Genomic DNA, 23472 nt, shown 5'->3' on the forward strand with positions numbered 1-23472 from the left:
TTCCGATCAATATATCTCTAATCAATTTTGCGGCGTTTTTTTTTTCAAAAGCTTATTTTTTCACGTAACTCACAACGTCACTATTGATTACTGCCGTTTAAACTCCGCTCATTTCCCCGTGCGCGGTGCACGACTAGTAATTTCATTTGGCTGCAATCTGCATAATAAAGGCCGACATTTAGCTAGATTCGGACGTTGAATTACACTCGTTGCGTGCCGAGCGAAAATCGTTAAAGTGTCCGCTCGACTCGGCTCGGCTCGGCCGAGTGCGACTGTTAAACACGCACGTCTCGTGCAAAGAAGAATTCGCTGTATTCGTTAACTATGAATTATTATCGTGCTGCTCTAGCGGGATATACGTATCGAGTGAGAGAGTTTTGGCGGGAGAAAAGAGATGAAAATATTAATTTCGGAACGCGTTCTACGAAAAACTTTACGATCGCCACCAATGGACACGCGATGGTAGGAATTAAAACTTTACTAACTAGGTTTCAGCTCAAGAGATCGTAGGGATTGTCGTTTCCTTAAATGGAATGTGTACTGCCGTCTCGCAAGAGAAATCCCTGTGCACTTCACAAAAAAATCTGAATCGCGCGTTATTACGGGTGTGTCTTAACGGTGCATATTAAAATCAGCTTTCGGAAAGAAGGAGGGGGAGGGGCAAGAGTACGGTGAGTTTTCTCGTAAATAATTTACCTGGCTGCTTTGCCTTTACGCGCAGTGACGTGCGACAATTTAATGGTATTTAAATACTCCGGCTTGGTTCTCCGGGAATAGTCAAACGTGCCGCTGTTTTTGCCCTGGTTCCTTAATGAATATTCATCGCCCCACGACGACGTTAAATAGTATCAAGATGCTAATTAATCGCGAGTTGATACGGTGAATTACTTTGTTCGTTATATGTATCTCTGAATAATTTATAACGATTTTCGCGATCTACCGGAAGAATACGAGGCGTCATTGTGAACGACTGTTTAAAAAATTGCTATGCACCTTGTCAAGTCATCCTCTTACGGTAAACCGGTTTGAATTATTGCGAGGCGTCCATACGAACGTGCTTAAAGCTCATTTTACAATTGCATAAGCGTAGTCACGCTGCTACACACACACACACACACACACACACACACACACACACACACACACACACACACACACACACACACACACACACACACACACACACTTTCCTTAACAGTAAGACTGGACGAATTAGTCAATCACAGTCAAGAATTGTCAAAAATTTTCAGCTCTGATTGGCTAACGTATTGCTGAAAGCAATACGTCTTGCGGTTACTATTATGAAAAATATATGCGATAGCCCTAAGTGATTGTAGTTGTAAAAATTAATCAATTAAAATCGAATATTCTCCTTATATTTGATTGTAGTTAATTTTTAAAATTATAATTACAACTATACTTTTAGGCAATTGTAAAATGGATTTAAAGGAATCCTCTAAAGTGAAAACCGAATTCCAACGGAATCATTGTTTTATCGCACATAAGTTTTCATAAAAGATTTCCACAATCTAATAAATGTCTGGAGATTTCAATTTTGTAAGTACTGATTACTTTAGAACTTTTATATAATTTAAACTAGTGAATTCTAATTTTTTTTATTAGCTTAATTTCAAGTAGGTGTGAAATATTATAAAAGGGGGGATGGGACTATCTCTACTTATAGGAAACAATATACCCTCACGTGTGCAAATCACCACGTAAACTGTGAAAACACGAAACATGGATAGCCATGTTGCGTCTACGAGCTGCCTAAAGCAGGTGACGCAAACTTACTTTAACCGTGTACTAAGTCTCGAACGACCTAGCTTGCATAATACCGAGATAGAATAAGTAGGCCAATGTGAGTGCAGCAGAAACGAAAGCTGACGGCGAGAGCCGCACGGGAGTCTCATAGAGGAAAATGGAAAAGACAAGGAGATGAAGAATAAACGGGGGAGTGTTCTGTGATAGTTTTCGTGCAGCGGCGTCGTCATTTCAACGAGAATGTCTTATGCCTACATTTTTTTAAATCTTAGATGACGCGTAAGCAATTCAGGCGGAAACGCAACGCGGATGCAATGCACAAGTATTGACATTTAATATTTTTCAAGAGACTCGTTATGTCGCGGATATCACAGATATTTCTTGATGCAAAGTTAGACATATGTATCACCAAACATCGTTCTGAATGTTACCGAAGATGAAATTAAACGTTATGATTATGTATTAGCTCGGAGATATATGAAGAGAATGACTTCGGACGTACTCAGAGATACTTCAGTTTTAGGGGATGGACGGCAATGGAGAACGGTAGTCGACGACGGGGGTGTGCCTGAATTACGCCGGGTACGCGAGCGCGTTTAAATTCCGCTTAAAGGGTCATTAAAGCCGAATTAGAGCGGTGCCGTCCCGGGATCACCGGCAATCCGGGCGACGTGAAGTGTACGAGCCATCTCGCCGTAACTTTCGAATAATATGCCGTCGAGGGAGAATCTCTCTCGCGTTTCTTGTGGCAAAAGGGAGAACGTGGACTCGAAGCTCTTTTAGATTCCAATGCGCCGAGTGGCGTGCGCTCTGAAATATTATATTCGAGGCGGCTTTCGACGACGTGGTCGTCCGCCCCGTCGAGACTAGTCGTGTTCCGGAGTGCACTCCAAGAACGGGCACTCGTAGGCAGGCGGGGAAAATGTGAGATTGATACTGTGCTCGAAAGACGAGCCAGCTAACTCGCGAGACGCAATTTTGACTCGTCGTCGTACCACTTCGCTGGAGATCTCGGATCTCAATACATCGCGCGCGCACCTCAGAAAGCTCGACATAGAAAGAGTTGTAAGCACACGAATTCTGAGACTTCTGATGTCGAAGAAGAAGGTCTTTATGCTAGAGACAGGCGCCCTAGAATGCGCGTGTCGACGTCACTTACAGAAATGCGTATATGGTTTATAAAATGAAACGCGAAAGAGGATTTTACAAGTCTTTTCGAGGTATACATTGGAATATCTGAATATACCGAAATTGTATATGAAGTGATATTCAATTTATGAATAATATTACAGAGAAAACTTACGAGAAAAGAGATAAAGAATAAATATAATATTGAATATCTATATATCAGTGTAAAATAAATCCGATATATCTAACTGCAATCGTCGTTGAGATAAACAATTGTATTTATTTAAAATATTTAAATAAAAAATACAGATAAATCGTAACAAACACAAGTGAACAAGAGAGCAAATGTTACAACGAATGTGTGTGATAAAACATGTACTTTTGTATCATCAGATCGTCTGTGTCACTGGATATCGTTTTAATAGCATTTATAATAACATGTACATGTTTCTACAACCATTACATGTTATATTTGTACAGCTTTTAATAAATCCGTACCATAACGCGATTATTGTCTCACGCTTGTTTTATACATATAAACTGTACAGCTCGAAAGAAATATCAGCATTGCGAGTTTGGAGAACAGATTACACTGCACTCGTATTACAGTTTTAAGCTTTCGTTTTCGATTTTTAATTATGATTTATTTACTCTATTCGACTTTCATGCGACTGTTGTTAGCTGTTAGATACGCTAGACGGTGACCCCGAATGAATCTTGGATATTGATACAGCGCCACGAAGACGAGACGTCGGAGACCTCAACAGATATTTTTATCTTAAATCGGTTTTTTTCCTCTTTCGCGCACAGCCACCTAGATCGATACTCGATACTAAAATTATCCGCGTAACATCCGCGTAACACATCCGTGCTCGTGATTGCCTTATTATAGCGCGCGTGCGACGCTCCACGAGCAATTTTTGCAGAATTTTAACGCTCGCATTATAGCGCGAGCGTTTAGAAGAGAGAGGGCGGATAGCGCAAAGCGATGTAATCGGATTACGAGCTTATGTATGGACAGGATGGGTGACATGTAGATAAAGGGGAAAAAGGCGGAATCGATGGCTGCTATTCGTCACGGTATAAAAAGTGTAGGTTCATAAAGGTGAACAAAGGAAAAATTGAGCACCGTTGGGAATGCCAAAAACTCGCTGTCGTCGCCGGGACAGCGTGCATCACCGGCATTTTGCGTTGCTGTGATGCTAGTTGCTGCGTATAAAAGTAAATCGATAGAAACTCGAAAGCGATTGACAAACATACAATTTAAAAAATTTTCAATATATATTATATTAAAAAAAACAATCCAAGAAGAATGGATCAAGAGACACTAGCAACTGGTTTTTAATCTATCCCGTGCTATCGTGCGTCCTCCCGAGTGTCGGTTACAGGAGATCGGCTGTCGCCGTGGACGGTTACAAGGGAGCCGCTTTAATTACACCTGGCAGAGCGGCTCGGTTATGTAGAGCGGTGGTTTCAATTACGGTGTTCACGGTTGTAAAGTGTAAATGCAATAGACGCCAGCCACGGCGCGTTGCGCAACACGCACCCATCTATACATCCATACATATACAATGTGTATATTATATATATATATATACCATATATATATTATATATATACATATACATGTATAATTGAGGGTTTTATAGAAATCGATTTTCCATAAAGCGTTACGTTGTCGCATTGTATTAGCCCGAATAAATCTGTGGTGGATGCATCGCGACTATTAAAGCGACACTCGATTGTCTTCCGCTAACGATTTTTCTTTCTTTTTCGGTGGAAGAATAGGAAAAATATGTATGCCATACAGATATGAATCAAAAATCGTGTTTCGCAACATGCTCGCGGTTTTACAGGCTTGCCCATTGCAGTGCAATGATTGCACCACGTACTATTCATAGCAAATCACGCACAAATATAAGCACAGATTTTCCGTGACCGAATTGACTGATCGGCTTTGTGTAATCCGGCTAGAATTTTTGTCATTTTATATTATGTCATCAATTTTTTACAAATATAAACGCTTACATCGTAAATCAACATAATTACATAATTAAAATTGGAGATAGAACTCAAAGAATTATTATAGACCAACACGAATTGAAAATTATTTAATTGAAGAACTTTTTACAACAACTAAACAAATCTAAAAAATTAAAATTTCAAGAAACAAAAAACTTTTTATCTTCGAATTGTTTATTGTACAAATAGTAATTTTTCTCCGTACATATAATAGGTATAAAAATAAGTTAGCTTTAATTTTAAGGACTCATTACAAAAGTAAAAAATACCTCTGAACTTGTTTGGACATACGAAAATTTTATGTTTACTACTTCTATTTATCCTATATTTTACGTTTACTTTTTTTATATCATTAATAATAATAAAAATAGAAAACGAAATATTATTTGAAGAATAAAACAATATATTTTTCATTTCTTATTTGCGAAATTTTACAAATTGCTTTTAACTCTTTTGCAAATGTTAAATTCTTACATTTCCCATTTTTTGTTTGATTCTTGCTGGAATAACATTGTTCACGACATGATCATTCTCAGGAGAATGATTTGATGCTACCTTTCGATTAATGTTTCATTAAAGATCGACGGCTTTTCCGTGGGAGATTCCATTATTCTGTCGGAAATTGCTAAAATTGAAACTTTCTTGTAGTGCTTTCTTTAAAAAAAGATCAGATTTGGTTTTTTGCCGGAGATTATCAGTCTTGCCGGAGATTGATTGTTAAAATTTGTATTGTTTCGTATGCATTCTTCCATTGGAGATTTTAGATCTTTCCAAAAATCAGAGAAAATCAACGCGTGCATTTAACAAAGTTTTTTTTTCCAAATTTTGAGTGGTTAGCCGGAGATTTTTGACGTGTGCCGGAAAACTGGAGATCAATCGAAAAACGAAAATCTCCGGTCGAAAGCCAGAGAGGTGACAACCGTGACGACTATATCCCAGATTTGTTTTTAAATGGACTTATTTGGTCTTTGTGGAAAATCCTTCAATTCTGTTTCGTATTTGACAATTGAAAAAGTATTGATATATAAATATTAATCATGCATATCAATGTTACACGCATTTTTTTATCGAGATAATTACAATTAATTTTGTTATGTTCGAGTAACAAGTGCAAACTCAATCTTATACTGACGGCGAATCGTCAATCTCGAAACTAAATAAACTCACAGTTCACATACGTCCAGTACGTCGATATTTTCCTTTGCTGCACAAAGCGGCAGCGGTTATAAAGCTGACATTCCTTCGAGCTAGCCCGCCCCTGATAAAAAGGTTTTGATAACGAAAATATCGATAACTCAACACACAAGCCAGCAGTGAATCGCGACTTTAATCAAGACTTGCAGCCGAGACGAAAGTACCATTCTCGCATGAGGAATTCAGCTGTGAGCTTAATTGCGGTACCTAATTGGAAATCGGTTTTCGTTCCACGAACGATTAGAAAAGTCCCAGCGTGGCTAGATCGTTCGCGATATTAGCACGTGAGTGAGTGAGGCCATGGCGACCAATCGCAAGGATTAGTCGTGAAAATGCAATCTTAACGACATTGCAACACGGAAGCCCAAGGAAACGGGAAGCGATGGTATGCCGATCAAGCCTTTTATACACCTTTTGTACTAGAATTCCTCGTATAATACCATTCTATAATAGATGAGGGTTACCAAATTTTATGTACATATTCATTAAAAACTGAAAATTAGACCAATTGGATCAAATGCTATCTTTTTCTTTGACCTTTTAATAACCACGGTAATCGATATCATTTGTCATAGAATTCGTATGATTGGAAGGATTAAAGATGTTCGATTCTGAATCAATATTCACAAAAAACCGGAGGATTTTCTACAAAAAGATTGATTTGAAATCGACCCTTTTTGTTGAAAAAAGCAATTCTTTTAACAAAGAGATTGATTTAAATCAGTATCCTTTTTTCATCTAGAAGAATTGATTCTTCACTATAAAGGACGGTTTAAAATCATCCTTTTTTTAGGAAACCGATTTTTGTAGAGGATCGGAACATCCTTAGGAAGAATATCTGACAATTTTAGGCCACATCGTATACAGCTATGTTAAACGTCTTGGTATGATGCACATACAACGGACGTGCGCATGCACGAGATTCGTTCGTAACGAGCGGCAGCGGGCTCGTCCGTTTAGATATGGAGGTCAAAGTTGCAACGTTGCGAACCACGCCAAGGCGACGAGAGACCTTCAACCTTCGACCTACGGAAATCACAACGAAAAGCTATCGCGTGTTGGCGCAATCGGCGTGCAGCGATCTCGCGCGAATACCTTCGATCGGCTTCTTGCTTGCGCTGGCACTCGAAGGACAGATTATGCCTTCAAGCGGTGGACTCTGACATTTCGGGCTGTGGCGCACACAGGCGACGAAGAACAGAGTTCGCACACAGCCGATTAAATTAAACGTACCTGCCGTGAGGCTGACACTGAAAAATGGCACCTGGTCTCGCGCGCCATCGTAAATTTCTATTTTACGGGACGCCGGCTGCCGGAATTAATTCGTAGCTGATACGCGATATCATTCAGCTTCTCGCGCGATCTTAATGTCGACGTAATAACGTCGATGTGACAGCGATTTGCAGTTTCTTACACTCCCCGTCAAGAATAATTAATGACGATATGTTAATGACCGACTGTAAAAGAATATAGAAATATATTAGATTTTATTGCCCGTTGCTTTATTGCAAAATTCCTATACCGTAACCTAGACACCACCGTTTGTGCTCTGACGCATCATTTTTAACATTTAAACAGCACGCGATAACTCAGCCGATGCGACTGTGCGAGTGAAGGCAAACTGCATTCGTTATTCCGCATTCGTTTCGCACGAACCGCGTTGCAGAAATTTTGCCAGTTTCGCAGTTTAACGAGCTGAGTCTGGTCGAACGAATGAACGAACGAACGAATGGACGAACGCATCCCATGCCACCGCAATTTCGGCAGCTGGTGTCGATCAACTTCCCTCTGAGAGCTTATCCATTCTGAACTAGCAAGGCATTTTTATATATAAAAAAAAAAGAGCGGCTGGAGAAATTTGCTCATCTGCGGCACGGCGGTGTGCCGAGTGTGCCATTGTGTCAGTCTGATATAATACTTGGTTGCAATGCACGTCACATTGCCACCCCGACTATGACGCCGACCATAACTCCCGATGATGCACCGCGAGAATGCAACTATCCACCTCCTCTCTCCAATTAACTGACTCCTCATATAGGGCCAGCAGGTACAACGAATTCAACGCTTAGCCAAAGCTACGAATGTCAACTGGTGGTCAAGGTTCTGTCAACCAGTGGATCATCACTGGGGCATCACTGGCGAATGATTGACTAAAATGACTGAGTCAGTACCATCTGCCAGTACTGGGCACAAGTTATCATCCAGTACTTAGCCAGTATTGCGCCAGCAGTTTACCAATACTGCATCAGTACCTGAACTGTGGCAACCAATAATGGTCCAACACTGAGCTGATTGTAAAACTTTATATGGGTCGCGCCGTTAACGTCGCGTTTTGTTTCGTGAAGAAAAAGAGAGGAGGGGAGGGAGGGAGAAAAACAAAAACCCAGGCTGAAAAATAACGCTAATGTCGGAGGCGCGATTAAATATCGCGCTCAATATCCAAAGCGACGGTGATAACCGTTAATGGTGGAAGCGCGACACATTGCCGGGCTTCCTCTCGTTAATACAGAGATCCCGGTTGTCGGCCAGTGGCATGTGAAAAAGCGCTTTAATCCGCGCCGTGCTCTCGTTCTCGCGCTTTTTTTGCACTTTTTTCCATTCGTTCGACAATAAAACAGCTTAATTGCTCCGCCGAGATCGGCGCGTTTGAAAGAGACGCCAGACATGTCCCGGCACGCGATGCTTCGTGTTCGAAACGTATCGGCCGTGGCATGTGCAAGCATCCTTTCTAGACGCTTCCCATCAATATCGGGGATACCGTATATAGCTAAACGCCTCGGAAGCCTTGAAAGCAAGCGGAACGACAATCATGCCACAGTTACTACGAGCTCCAGAATTCAAATCGACAATACACGTTTAAGATCAAAGTCGAGGAACATTGCAATTTAACGTATAGTATCGTAATCACGATTGCCACTTTTGACTAGTGTTCGAGAACGTTCTCCAGCTGAAAACCCTCCTATTCTGCTGGAAATCGATATAATTACTGCCGAAATTGCTGAAACTTCCTTGCAATATTTTCTTTAAGAAAAAAAAGTTAGATTTGGTCCTTCTGCCGAAGATTATCACAATCTTGCTGAAGATCGATTGCTTTATTTAAAAAATTTGTACTGTTTTGTAGTGCATTCTCTAAAAAAAGATCATCAGATTTGATCCTCTCGCTGGAGATATCTTTTAAAAAAACAAAGAGAAACCGACGCGTCCAACTAAAACAAACCGTCATCAAAATTTTGAGCTGTTAGCCGGAAATTTTTTTCATGCGCCAGAGAATCGAATATTCAATCAAAAAACCAAAATCTCCGACCGAAAAACCGGAGAGATGACAACTGATTGTAACATCAGGGATGGATCTGTGATTTTTTACGGGATATAACTCGATCTTACCCGAGCATAATCAAATACCTTGTACTCCAATTCATTAACAAGAAATTAAATGGTTATTTTATATGCATGGAGAATATGTGGAGAACTGATGAATTTTGCAACTCCTCAAAATGTAAATCTCGAAACAGAAGCTAGTATCGCTCCGCAGTATCGTCGCAAGTATAACTCGTGTGAACCGATCCAAAACTGATTGCAGAACACCGTGTGGTGGGGCAACAGCGGTGTTAGTGTCCGTTAGCGTCGAGAATTTCGACAGTTTCAGCGGGTCAAGTGAGATTAAACGAGAATTCGGTGGAGAGAAACGGAGAGGAGAGAGGATTGCGATAAAACGGAGGGCTATTCGCGGCCGCTGCGAGCAACAATGCATTTTTCCCTCTTCGCGCCCACCCACGCGACTCTGTAAACGTTTAGTTACGAATTGGTAGAATAAAAAAGAGAAGTCCTCGGACGCGTGAAAAATAGTTGTATTCTTGTTCGAGCGGATGAATGTTAATGCTCGATCGAAACTGCAGTTTCGATAAGACACCGTTTGTGTGCGTACGTATATTTTGTTCTGGAATTTTATTGAATAAACGATTTTCAAACGCCGCGATACGCTCTCTGCGTCTGTGCTTTATACATTTCATAAAGCTCTGTGCAAAACCTTTTCGAAAGTCCAGTCGCTAATCGGATAAATTCCGTTGTGGAACAAAAGACCTTCGTGATCGTCTGATTTTTGCGTTCGTCTCAAAAGCACTCCACGAAAATCCCACGAGCTCCCCAATACTTTTGATTACGTGTCCTGTAAAAAAATTATTGCGCCTGACTAGACGGCGTAGAAAAGCCATCCAACGTAATGGGCAGAAACAATAACCGAGTGAAGGGTCACGGTAGATTCAATTACAAGAAATCGCCGAACTTCCACCCGCACCCTGTGCACGGCTGGGCTCTCCTTCGTTCCGCCAGCCCCTTAACCTAATTCTACTTAGGTTTTGTTGACCGACCATCCGGGCTGCTGTCGAGCGAAGACTAATGTTCGTCTAACTAGTCGTTTCTCCGCAACACCGACTCATTTCTGTCGAAAACGAGTCACAGGGGAGTTTCTTCGCCCAACATTGCGGCGCGGCTTTTATCTGCTTATATCGGCAGAAAATTAACTTGACGGCAAGTAAGTTATCTCGTTTCGCGTCGTAAAGGTTCGAATTGCCGATGAATTATAGTGTTCCTCACATCGGACTCTTTATACACTGTTAAATTTATAATGCCAAATTATACTTATAATTTGATTTAGTTTTAATTAATTATAGAAATAAATCTATTTTCGATCAAAGCGGATCTTAGTGCTTAAATATTTCAGAGTGAATTTACATACTATATTCAATTCTGCAATCATGAACAGAACTAGAGAACTAGAATAGTAATACCACATATTAAATTGACAAGCAAATTTAATAACTTTTGCTAATGAGAGTCGACCACCGAGGTTGATAAGGAATGATGAGGATACCTGCACGAAATACGGGAGATTCGAGTTCGAATCTCGGCTCAGTGAGGTAATATTTTTAGCAGTAAATTGAATTATTTACAGTTCTTAAAATGCTTAGATTAGCGTCAAATTATATTAATATCCTTTTTAGATATTTATTAGCATCAAAAATTATTAAATTGCTTTTCAAGATCGCAAAAGATTTTAGCACACAGTTTGCAGAATTGGATATGTATATATATAAATTCATTCTGAAATATTTAAGTATTAAGGTCTATTTTGACCGAAAATAGGTTTGTTTCTCTTAAATAATTTATTCTCTATATTCTAATACAAATTGTAATTATTTTTAACCATTTGTATAAGTTGCCACTGCTGCTACTCAATACATCGTTAATTAAACTAAAACAATATAGAGTTAAACAATTTAATTCAAGAAAGTATATCAAATTTAAATCAAATTTAGTTTATTGTTTATTAAAGGCATACATTAATGTGGACGTTTACTTTGAAACTAACCACAGAAATGGATTAATTTACATTTTAGAATAGAAGTTAAAAATAACAAAATGTTATTTAACTCAAGGGATTGGGTTACCACTGTTTCCTTTTGTAAAGCCAACAATGTACCTTTCAATAGAACCACAACAATTTCAACATTAAACTTACAAAATATATTGTTAAGATTTATTAGAAATTATTTTCTTGCACAACAAAACAGTTATGTTATTTGATCCGAATATTGCAATAGGAAATCAAACGTAAAGTATAGTTGAATCGTAACTTTGTGAACTTTAATACTCGAGATGGATTTTAATGGATCCGTAAATAACCGGTTAAAAAAATCGACGTACGATGCATAAATTATAACAGGTTGACTCTCGAAGTTTGTAAATTATATTCCGGTTCGCCGAGCCTATTCCGCGCGTGATTGGCTCTATGGAGTATTGAACCGTAAACTTGCCCTTCGTACATTTCCTGGGTTAACATCAAAGAGGCAATAAAATCGCCGGGATAGTCTACGGCGTTACTTTATCTCGATCGATACAGATCGCGGCGCGGAACTTTTAATCTGCAAAAGATTCAACAGTCGCAGGCGAAGGTTCTCGAGAATTCTATCGAAAGAGACCAAGATCTTAGGCAAACTCACTCCGACTACCAATGGCAACAATGGCATACTAGAAAGGTTTAATTAATGTTTTTTTTTAGTGAATAAAAATCGACTGGCCAAGCACGAAAATGATTATAAAGTCGATGACTGAGGAATAATTTGTTCGCTTCCAGCAGGAGCGTAACCATCCTGTCAATATTTGTTACTCCGCTCGTAATTCATATTCAATAAAGAACGTTTTTAAAACGCGTCTATTTATACCATATTATATTTTACACGATAAGAACAGTCATATAATATATATTTTTCTGCAGTACATGTTATTTAAATACCATTCGCGCCGCTGAATATACGAAGCGATATTATGTCAACGTGCCATCTACTTTGTTATCTTTTAATCTCGTTATGAAAAAAATATTTTTTATCTGTTCTACTTTATCTTTTTTTTCTCCTCGATATTTCCATACATGTATGATATTTTTGCGAAATGCGGACAATTAGGCGAAATGTTTATTTACCGACATGGTAACGCGAGCACGATTTATATTTCCATTCCAACGTTATCGCGTTCGTAATTCCTACCTCATAAAAACTCATTTTTCCAGGATTACATATTCTAGCCGATATTTACAAGACATTCTCTGGCGATTCGATAAAATGTTCGTTTGCGAAACAGTTTTTACATGTGGATGAGACCCATCGCAATGCTGTCAGAAATTATGACTACATCGCAACAACTATGAAGCACAAATCAATCCCAATCGCCTGCCAGCTGCGGGAGTTGCGTGCATGCGTATCGCGTACGTTCGGAATTCGTATTGCTGCTAAATTCGAGGCCAGACATTGCGATCTCGTGTTGCACGAAACCGTCAGTTTCATGCTTGTGTGAAACAGAATATATCGATTTCAATATCATGACACGATCAGACGTAATTAATATTGTTTAATAATTACGACGTCGTATTATTTCTTTTTTGTTTGTGTATGCGCAAGTCAGATAAAAATATATAGAAATGTACGCTTGTTAAATAAAAATACGTTAAACGATACGATTACTTTTCATCTATGTATTCATATCTTATATCCAGATTCTCTCAGCTTCTTTCAAGCGTGGATAATTATCTAACCGGCTATGCTTGAGCATTCCGCTGATCAAAGGGGACACGAATCTCAGAGCCTCGCAGATCATTCGTGAGGATCGTCATGTGTGCAGTCAGGTGACTTCTACGCGCGTAATTAGTACTAATTACCCACAAGCCGCTGGGTCACACGGGCCTCATCGGTCGAGCGCATGTATCACGACCTATCCTCACCCTCGGCAATCCTTCTCGCCCGTCCTTCGTGTCGCAGACGGACCTAACCTGCGCGACCCAACCGCTAGTTGCAACCTGCATCCAGCATGGAACGAGGCCATGTGCACTATCGGACAGTCGCGACGGTGAAGCGAAAGGGAAGAGAGGGGTGAAAGGCGAGCCGAGATCGAGAAAACCGGTGCTCACCTCTCTTGCCTTTCGACTACCCTTCCTTTTCGCCGGGAGCAAGGTTTACTCCTGGAGTCGCATCGCTATGGGCGCGGGAGAGAAGAAAATGGGAAGATGAGAGAAACGCGCGGAAAGAAAAAAGAAAAGGAATCAACTGCTGATGCCGGGAGCTTACCGGGAGCCTGTTTAAATCCGGACCCTGAATTCCTCCTCCCGGTCTCTCGGTCTCTTGCTCTCTCTCTCTCTCTCTCTCTTGCCGGGGTGTGGTTCCTTCGTGTACGGGCGGGGCCAGGATCACCCCACGGGATTAAGGACTTTGGACTTGGCTGGATTCGGGAGGCTCGCGCGCCCGTCTCCGAAATACGTGCCTTTCCGGTATCCGCCCGTGCGCGTTTCCACGTCGTGTGTTGCGTGTACGAGTCGCAACGATATGTCGATCGTCGATAAAGAACTAGGAACGAAAAAAATACCACCGGAAAAAGGGCGTCCAAACGACGCGTCTGTACGCGTGTAAGTCTCTCTTCTCTTTTACACTCCTCTCGCGTGTACACGGGTGTATATGTCTCTATATACCGTCTACCGTGTACCGTGTCTACGTATGTATGTGTGCGCGCGCGCGGCCGATTACATGTGTGCAGTCGAATCTGTAGCAGCACGAGCGCGGGTGTAGGACGCAATGATGGTAGGTTGGGTGTACGTTGGTGATTAGGACCGACGGGATATGTGTGTGTATGTGTGAAGGTTTCTGGAAAAGAAGTGGATCAGGATGAGGGGGATCGGCCTAGAGACGCGGTCCTGCCTTCGCTAGGACATTGTTATTCCTAGTAGCACGTCACGACGAAACTCAGCCGTTGCCAGCTCGATCCACCCGCGGCGGCCACCCCCGCCTATCTTCGCCGATGTCAGTTCTCCGAACAGAACTCGCGAAGGTCCCTCACCAGATCCCCGCCGCTGCTCCGCCTCAGTCACGTGTCCGGTCGTACCGCAACATCGCGTATCGAGATCTCGATTATCACGATCTCCTTTCGTCCGTCATCGATTCACCTAGCATGCACACCAGCAACACTAAGAACCAGCGGATTCTCGGTACCCAGACTCTCGTGTAAAGTCAGACACTGAGTTTTGGTGAACACACGTAGAATAATTCTCGGAGATGACGTATCCACGACCTTCAGCCTCGACCTTCGCGATCGATGGCAGCGCGGGCGAGTCAGTCGAGCGCGTGCCACTCTTAACCCTCGCGATAGATTTCCGCCGACGATGATCACCGTGGATCGCGGCCGTCACTCACGTCACTGCTGTGTACGGGATCGTGTGCACTCGAACGACACGTACATCGATATCCATACGTGGCAAATGTGTCACCGTCGCGACGTGGTTTGCCGCCGCGGTCTCTCCTGTATCACCAGTCACAAGCCGCTTTTCACATTTTCTCGAACCCGCGTCTTCACAACGATGGTCGGCGGCCGTTAGTGACAGAGTACCACGGCGGGCGTCACGAAGAGAGTAAGAGGAGTGGAACACCGCGCTTGCGAGAACGTTAGGACGCCCGGTTCGGACACAACGCGACGAGCGGCTCGCGCCGCGTGAAAGTGCGACAACACGGACGCACGCGAATTTCACCAGGTCGCTCGTCGTCGCCGATCGCGGAACCCTGAAGAACACGTAACGCGCCGCGAGGGAGTATACCGAGGTACCGCTTGCCTGGCGATGCTGCGCGGCGCCATGACAGCGTTAGCTTCTCCACCACCGTCCCCACCTAAACAACCCCCCACTGTCGCCGCACCCTCCTACCCTCGTGCCGTCAGATATCCCCTGCTACACATGCCCCTCACATCTACCCCCTGCATCCGCTGATAGCACCGGTTCTACCGCGACGATGCACCCCTCGTTACCCCTCGTTACCCCTCGTCCAGTTTCAACCCACCGCGGCTACACAACCCCCTACCGCTCCTCGCAGCCGACCGTCCTGCCTCGACCCCACCAACTCAATATTGATCGAGAAGGGCGGAAGGGTGGCATTCAGGAGCGTAAGGATTTACCAAGAACACCCCGGGGCAACCATTTCTTGTTACCCCACCTTTAACCCGTTTCTATTTTCTCGGCTTTTTTTCCCCACGATTTTTTCTTACCTTACGCACGGCCTATACAAGATTGTTTTTTTTTTGGAGATGTTTTTTTGGTTAATTTTTTCCCTCTCTCAAAGGCGCTTATTTCACGGAGAAAAGACAGTGGGGTGAAAATCGTGGGGATGTCGCACGTGGAGCGCTGCGTACGAATGAAACCTGAAATTTTGGAGTTTCTGATTTACAGCTTTCGTCGGGAGATTAAAACTTATTTTTCCAAACATTTGCTCGAATTATGTTCAATATTAAAAGATAATCTGCCAATAAATTTAGATATGTTTCTAAATCAAGAAATATCACTGAATAAAATACAAAGTCGAGGCATTAATTTAATTTAGATTAGAAAATTTGTATGAAAATAATTTAACAAATACATATATCTTCTACTAATTAATTAGCTCTACTAATTATTTTACCGCTACTTCAAAGTCACGGTTAACTTTAAAATGACTTTGCTATCGTTGATAACTTCATTTCGATTTACGCCAATTTGGGTGCAGAGAAAACTCGTTACAGAGTTCAGTTTACATAGACCACCACGAATAGAAGAACTTAGGGTTTGTCTTTTAAAGCCAACGGGTCACGCCAGAGGGAGAGAAAACTACGTTTTGTCTCGGGATGACGCTCAGTTTTATGAGGGCTTTCTGTCATCAACCGTGATTAAAAGACAGAATTAAATCACGTTTCAGCTTCCGGCATTGGATAAACTCTAGATCATAAAAATATATTATTCTTCTTCCTTCGTCAACGTATGTATCCTGATGAAAAAGACTGGAGGCATTTCGAACGAGTGTATCGCTATATTATCCTCGTCGAACGTAACTTTAGGAAGCAACGCGTGATCAGAATGTAAGATCATCATCAATTGCCTTCCTGCACTCGTTTTTCGATACTGATCGTGATGACCAAGATGCCAAGAACCGAGCACCGAAGACGAAATGTGGGGACTTTACAGGTTTACGTGATTCGCGCTTGTCGGAAAATAGCGAGATATACTTTTTAGGTTTTCATCATTTTAGTATATATCCGAACTGCGGGTGTACTATATTTTTTCTTTCTTTTTCAAAAAAGAGATATATATATATATAGAGAGAGAGAGAGGGGGGGGTAAACAAACATTTGCATAATATCTTCTCACTGGGTGTATACTATTTTCTGCCGTCATGGAACATCAGGGGAGAAAATGGTAGCCGAAGGCGAGTCTGCGCCAAGTGCGGCGCTAAATTTAATTAAGCACGCACGGGGCTTCACCTGTCGAAAGCCAAGTATAGCTCCTTTCTTAATTTATTCATTCTCGCTGAAAAGAGGAGCGTCGTCGGTGGCGTAATTTTGCGAATCTTTCCCCGAAGAGTTCCTATTTAGGCAGCTGTGGGTACGATAATGTCGCCGCGGGTGCAACGCACCGTAAATAGAGCGTTATAAAATTTTTACACAGTTGCGCACTTTAATTTTGTGTTTACTCTTCTGTTTACGCCGGATCCACTGACACTGTTTCAACGAAGTAATATTCATTTTTAATTTAATATACGTCTTTTTGATAGTAAATTTAATTATATATGTTCATTCGCTCCGATGTGATCCTCAATAGCAAAGTGCGCGTATTAGAATTAATATGGCGTATGCATATGCAGTGGAAACTAGACATTAATAACACATTTGTGTGATTCGACGTGCGATCAAAGGAACTATTAGGCCACAAATTTCACGGTCCAGTTTCGCAAAAATATTAATAGGCGCCTTTCGAAGAGAACCGGCGCTCGAAGCAACAATTTCGTTCTCGATCGTTCTCGATCGAAGGTGATTTACATAAAAATATGAAATTGGATTCACAGCCATATTATATACGTAGATGTATTTCTCAAGGAAATTATAATTTTAACTTTGAAATTAAAAATACTCAAATGTTTAAAAGATAAATATACTTAAACGGAAAAGTCATTATTTTTAGAGAAGAAAGTTATTACCCTTTTAAAACAACTAATATAAATTTAGTTATTAACGATTTCTTTGAAAAATATTTCTGTCAGATCTCGTTTCATTCTTTATATTTAATCGGAAACGTTTTTACGATAGCAATACAAAGAACAACGTAAATGTTGCATATTCTGAGCACAGGATAAATCGCCGCCGCGTGATAATGGAATGCAAAAACTTTCGCTGTTCCAGCTCTCTCGATACAAAAGCGACGCCGTCGAATGCCGGCTCGCGTCGGAATTGTTTCGAGCACTTTACAAGAACGAGCGAACTTTTCGAGAGCTCTGAGAGAAGGAGACGCTCCGTGGTGTTGCGCTGCTTGTTGTTACCTCGATAAATTTCAGATACGATCGAGTGTTCGCGGAGTATACGGGCGAGAGGCACGTTCATCAGACGGTGGAAAACAGTTTTCCCGCGCAATTCATAAAATTCTCGAATTCTTTGAAATTAACCGAACGATTCGATGTTACACCTCGTTGAAATGAGTTGAAGAAGTAGAAATTAATAGATCGCTGATATGGATATTAAAAATTTTCGAAGAGATTTAAAGTCTAAAAATTTTCGTACACACGGAAGGAACAGTTTTTTTGTTTAAGTATCTAAAAATTTAGATAGATATAGATCTGAATTATTTCTGAATCTGAATAATTTTGTTGGACCATTAAAATGATTACGTAGGAATCTCAAGTGTAAACAATATTACAACAGAGTTACCATTTTAGCGAGTTTTTGATCGTCCAACGTAATTATTTTAATGGTCCAAACAATATTATTTTCAAATCCGTATCTAGCTAAATTTTTAGATACTTTAACAAAATTGTTCTTTCAGTGTGTGCTATATTCCGCGAACTACAGCGAGTTTTAAAATTGTTTTTTACACAAAGTAATTCGATCAGCTGAAGATTTACTTGTACACACGGTGCATTCGAAATGAAATCGAATCTAGAATAACACGGATATAATTTAATAGTCATTCCGTGTTTCTATCAAAGTCCGTACACTTGCTTAAAATTGCAGATCCCCATTAAGAGAACGGCGAACAATTTCCCAATTCAATCTACGTTAAAGCGATTATCATCTTTAGAGGTCAGTCTTGATGAGCCTCTGTATTATTAACTGAAACTTACCCTCAGAGCGTTAGGATCCCAGGGGCCGTCTCAGGATCTGAAACAAGAAGAAACAAGGCTGGGCTTAGAGATGTGATATCCTAAAAGTCGCATTAGAACTTTTGCAATTTACAGTCTGGAAAATTCCCGTAAGAGTGATCGCGTGACCAGAGGGAGAGCAAAGGTAGGTAGGTACGAGGCTGGCGAAAATAGACGAGCACAAAGGCAAGGATGCACGACGATGTCGAGGAGAATTTTAGGCTAAAAGAAGAGGAAGGAACGTGCGATAGGATGAAAGGAAAAAAGGAAATCCCTCGGCGCGGCTTGAAAATCCTTGGATTCTTTTCGATTTGGCAATCTGGTTACATCGAGACTTAATCGAGAAAGATCGCGCTCTTCTCCCTCACTTCGCGCGATTGAGGGAAGATTACGAGTAGGAGCCGACTGGATAATCAGCAATCGGTGATGTAATCAACTCTAGATCGATTGTATGAAGCATCGTTATCCTAATTTAGGCGTAGCCTTACTTGGAAGATGTTAGAAGTGCTGTATGTATATATATATATATATATATGAAATCTTCAAGGGCAAAACATATATAGTGTTTAGTAAGTTGTTTAGTTTTTGAATTCAAAGGATGATGAATAAAATGGGCTGATTTTTGTCTAAAAAGTGTAAACTAAGTTTTAATACTTTTATTCATCTAAATAAGAAAGTCAAAATTCACGTTAAAGAGATTTTAATAGTAAATATTTTTGTAACTTTTTTACTGAAAACCACAAGCAAACACTTAAAAACAAAACATTTCAAAAAAACTCTCCTGTGTTAATGGAACCATCGCTTGTTAAATTATGCATTTTTTAAGTGTTTTATTTTCAAATATTTCCTTGGTTTTTAGTGAAAAATAATATAATGTAAATAATCAAAACAAAATTATTCAAACTACTATTTAAATGACTCCTTTAACGCAAATTTTTATCACTTTCCTAAGTTTAGATAGATAAATGGGTAATCGCTACTAGCGATCCAAAATAAAAAAAAATGTTAAAACATATAACTTACATTATACTTTTTAAGCCAAAATAGACCCATTTTATTCATCCTCCTTTAATTGCTTTAAAATTTCTACAATTTTTGTATCTCGTGTTACACGAATTCATAACGAATGTGTACGCACATTCGAAGTTTGTTTGTAAATAAGTTTTCATAGAGAAAAGTGAAATTTTTTTATTCGTGAATTTAATTCAATGCTGCAAGTTTTCAAAGTTTCAATATTAACTTTTTCTAACTGGAAGGTAAACACAGAATTCACGTCTGTCTACTGCCGAAGTAGCAGCTGTGAGAGAATTGATGCACCCGTTTCAACGGCATTCCAGTGTTACCACGCGCATTAGTGGCATTTCTTTTGACGGGGGTGGAGTGCGTTAGGTAAGGAGGAAGACAATGATGGCGAGAGAACGGTCGATATACTTGTCACGGCCAGACTGTTCAGTCATTAGAAGGGAAAAAAGCGGAGAGCGAGACTGCGGTAGCAAAGCTCCGGGATATTCAGACGAAAACCGTGTCGAGAAGGGATAGACCCGCAATAAGAGCGGAAAATGGAGGACTTAAAAGGTGGAATTCTTCCTTTCTTATTCGCTCCCTTCTCACTTTTTTTTCTTCTCGCCGAGCTTTCAGTACAGATAAAAATGTACGTATTTTATCATATTTCAAAATGTCGGAATATTGCGTGCGTCAATGCGTTTTTTCTTTCGGCAAAAGTATATTTTCACAGAGAGAGAGAGAGAGAGAGAGAGAGAGAGAGAGAGAGAGAGAGAGAGAGAGCCGATAATAAAGTAATTCACGTCGCCGCCATTCGCGGATATCGATCTGTTTAGGGAGGAGAACTCGGTCACGAAGGCCCGTAAATCGCGCCGCCGTAGATTATTCGCTCGGAATCGCAGAATATTCGGTCGCTGGAAATAAATGAACGTTCGCGGCACAACGGCGGCCCAGGCGCGGCGGTTTCGTCGTCCGGGAAGCGTTTCCGGCAGAGGAATGCTAACCGTAAATTATTAAATAGCTACACTTAACAAACCTGCCGGGCGAACATAAAGAAAAGCAATATATTTTACGGTCCTGTAAAATTCGCGTGAAAGTTTGTTGATACGGAAGTACCTTCCGTGAAATCCGTCGTCTTTTGCGAGGAGTATTCCAATATATTCGTAACATTCCGCTATACTGAAAGTATAAACATTTTTCTATCACTTCCTGCTGTTAAATGTCTTTTCCAAACCATACTGAATAATAATATATAAAAATATATAAATCTCTATAGTTATACTTCTTCTGACAATGAGAGAAAAATATCGAAGTATTGCGAAGCAAATGTTACCTACTCACGACGACTCTTCTTCGATATTTATTAGTTACGAAAAAATTTAATTGTGACAACGAAATGTACATTTCTATGAAATATATTTCATTAATCGTGAAAAAAATAAAATAGATAGCTTATTTGCCAGGAATAAAATTTTATTTCGCCGTATTCAAAATAAATATTTATTTTTATTTCAGTGAAATAAATAACTTCTCACAACTAAGTTTTTAAGTACTTTTTTCTCAGTGTATTGAGGCAACAATTACCTATATTCTATATTTATATTTCATGAAACTATAATGTAAGATTTAATAATTACCCCAAGATTAATTTTGTAACAATAGAAATTAGAAAAGTTGCAAATAATTAATGAATATTAGAGGAGAAGGTGGTATTATGGCCAGTGTATATATTGTGGCCTCCCTTAATATCTCCGCTATTATATAGCGAATCCTAATGATTACTTATGGAATTATTAGTTCAGTAGCTCGCCGTTACACCATGATACTAATATTACCAATACTCAATAACCAGCACTTATAACGCATTTTTACTTTCAAGTATTTCAAAACATTTCTGAGGTATATTTTAGCATTTAATTACACCTACTTCCTCATTTTTCTTAAACTTAAGCGTATTAGCACATGAATATATATATTTTTGAGTGTGTTATTTGCTATTTAACATTTTGTTTGACTGTATACATTTTGAGTGTTACGCAAATTTAAATAATACCACGGCATTTTGCTAATGTGGCCCTCTATGGATATTGATTACTCACGACTTCTTTTTTGAGGTTTTCATATCAAAATAATTATTTGATAATCGATTGTAGCTGTACTGTTAATCTATAGCTTTTTTTATATTACATGTATTATTTTTAATACTGAGCAGCTTATATGCAGAAGCACGTGAATGTATAGGTATACATTTATTTGTATACATTTTAAAATATTTTACTTTTTTGTTAATTTTGTAACCAAATACTGTTTTCTAAACAAAATTAATATTTTAAGGCTATTTTTATGGAAGGCTACATTACCATCCATTTTTTTTCTTCGAGTCATTATGCAATGTCACCACATTTTTATTAATAGTATCCTAAGTAATAAATATTTCGTAACTTTAAGTCCAGAATTGATTCAACAACATTTTAATGAATGTAATTGTCAAGTTTTAAACTTAAATATTGATTATTAACAAAGTTATTATGTAAAATATAACTGGGGTGCCATAATACCACCTTCATCTCTATCATTAAAATTTTACTAACAAAATAGCGAATCCAAATGAAACGTAAATCTAACAATAAGTTTGAAATTAGGCTAAATTTAAATTATTCTGCATAAAAGATAATGGCAGAACCGAATTTTACAAAAAATATCTAATAAGTAATTTACGATAGTGAATAAGTTGTTAAATCTTGCAGTAACAACGAATGTCAAGAAGCACTTCAGTCAAGTTAGTTATTATAGCGTAAACTTTAAAAATGAGAAGAACGATAGAGAGAAAAAACGAACTTTATGTCGCGCGCGGCATTGTTAAAAATAGTTTCATCGAAGTGCTAATGTGATTGCAAATGTTTGGAATGGCGTGGATAGTTTATCATAAATGTCACGTCTGTATTTTATAAATGCGTTCGCGAGTCGAGGCGACGAAGCCCGCGGAGACGTGACTTTAGAATTCTACGAACTCCATCCAACTCTCATTTGCACCGAGAGTACACTGAAACTGCAACGAGACGTGATGCTTTCTTTTGAAATTCATGCGGTACCTGGTTAATCGAACGCGAGCTACGACGCCGTCGGCTACTAAACTTTATGAAGAGCGCTTCTATAATTGTTGCTAGGCAAACGTTCACGGTAATTTGAGCAAAAATTGCCATAGTATCCGTTAATCCTCTTTTGCTGTGGCTATTTTTAAAGCCTTCTAAATTAAATCATGACCTAAGCTCATTAGAAATAAACGAAATTTCCATCGAAGTTTCGTTCCCCCATCAATAATTCACCCTCAACATGACCCATCTAGCGAGGGATTCTTGTTTGCATCTGTCTCTTCCATTGTCAACACGATCCTCTAACTCCACAAGCTCTTTCTTCCCCTCGGCGCTTTCATCTCTTTTCTTATGTCGCAGCGAGGGAGAGGAAAAAACCACCTCCATCTCGACTTACGTTTTCCCGATGCGACACGTTGAAATTGGCCTAAGCTTCTAGATGGAAGAAATCGAAGGATGAAAGTGATTTGCCTCGAGGGCGTAGTGCCCTTCCCCTATCCCTTCTTCGGAATCGACGAGAAATCTAGGAAACTGCAGGTCGAAATCTAATCGTCCGCTCGCCCGTCCCGTGAGAAATGTCTCGG

At 40.0% G+C, this 23472-nt stretch overlaps 1 protein-coding gene across 8 annotated transcripts in view; it reads right to left on the reverse strand.

Annotated features, from left to right (window-relative positions):
• Nucleotides 1–18814, reverse strand: part of LOC108723388 (protein turtle) — a 101991-nt gene extending 83177 nt beyond the window's left edge. For 7 of the 8 annotated variants that reach the window (XM_018449114.1, XM_018449116.1, XM_018449115.1 and 4 more), the window contains exon 1: nt 18777–18814. The gene's annotated coding sequence lies outside the window, so the exon portion shown is untranslated. Of the gene's footprint in view, nt 1–13724; nt 14440–18776 lie in introns of those variants that run through there. The other variant, XM_018449112.1, reaches the window with a different exon arrangement.
• Nucleotides 18815–23472: the final 4658 nt, after the last annotated feature.

This window comes from Mycetomoellerius zeteki, unplaced genomic scaffold (genome assembly GCF_001594055.1).
Source record: "Mycetomoellerius zeteki isolate Tzet28-1 unplaced genomic scaffold, Tzet1.0 scaffold232, whole genome shotgun sequence".
Taxonomy (NCBI): domain Eukaryota; kingdom Metazoa; phylum Arthropoda; class Insecta; order Hymenoptera; family Formicidae; genus Mycetomoellerius; species Mycetomoellerius zeteki.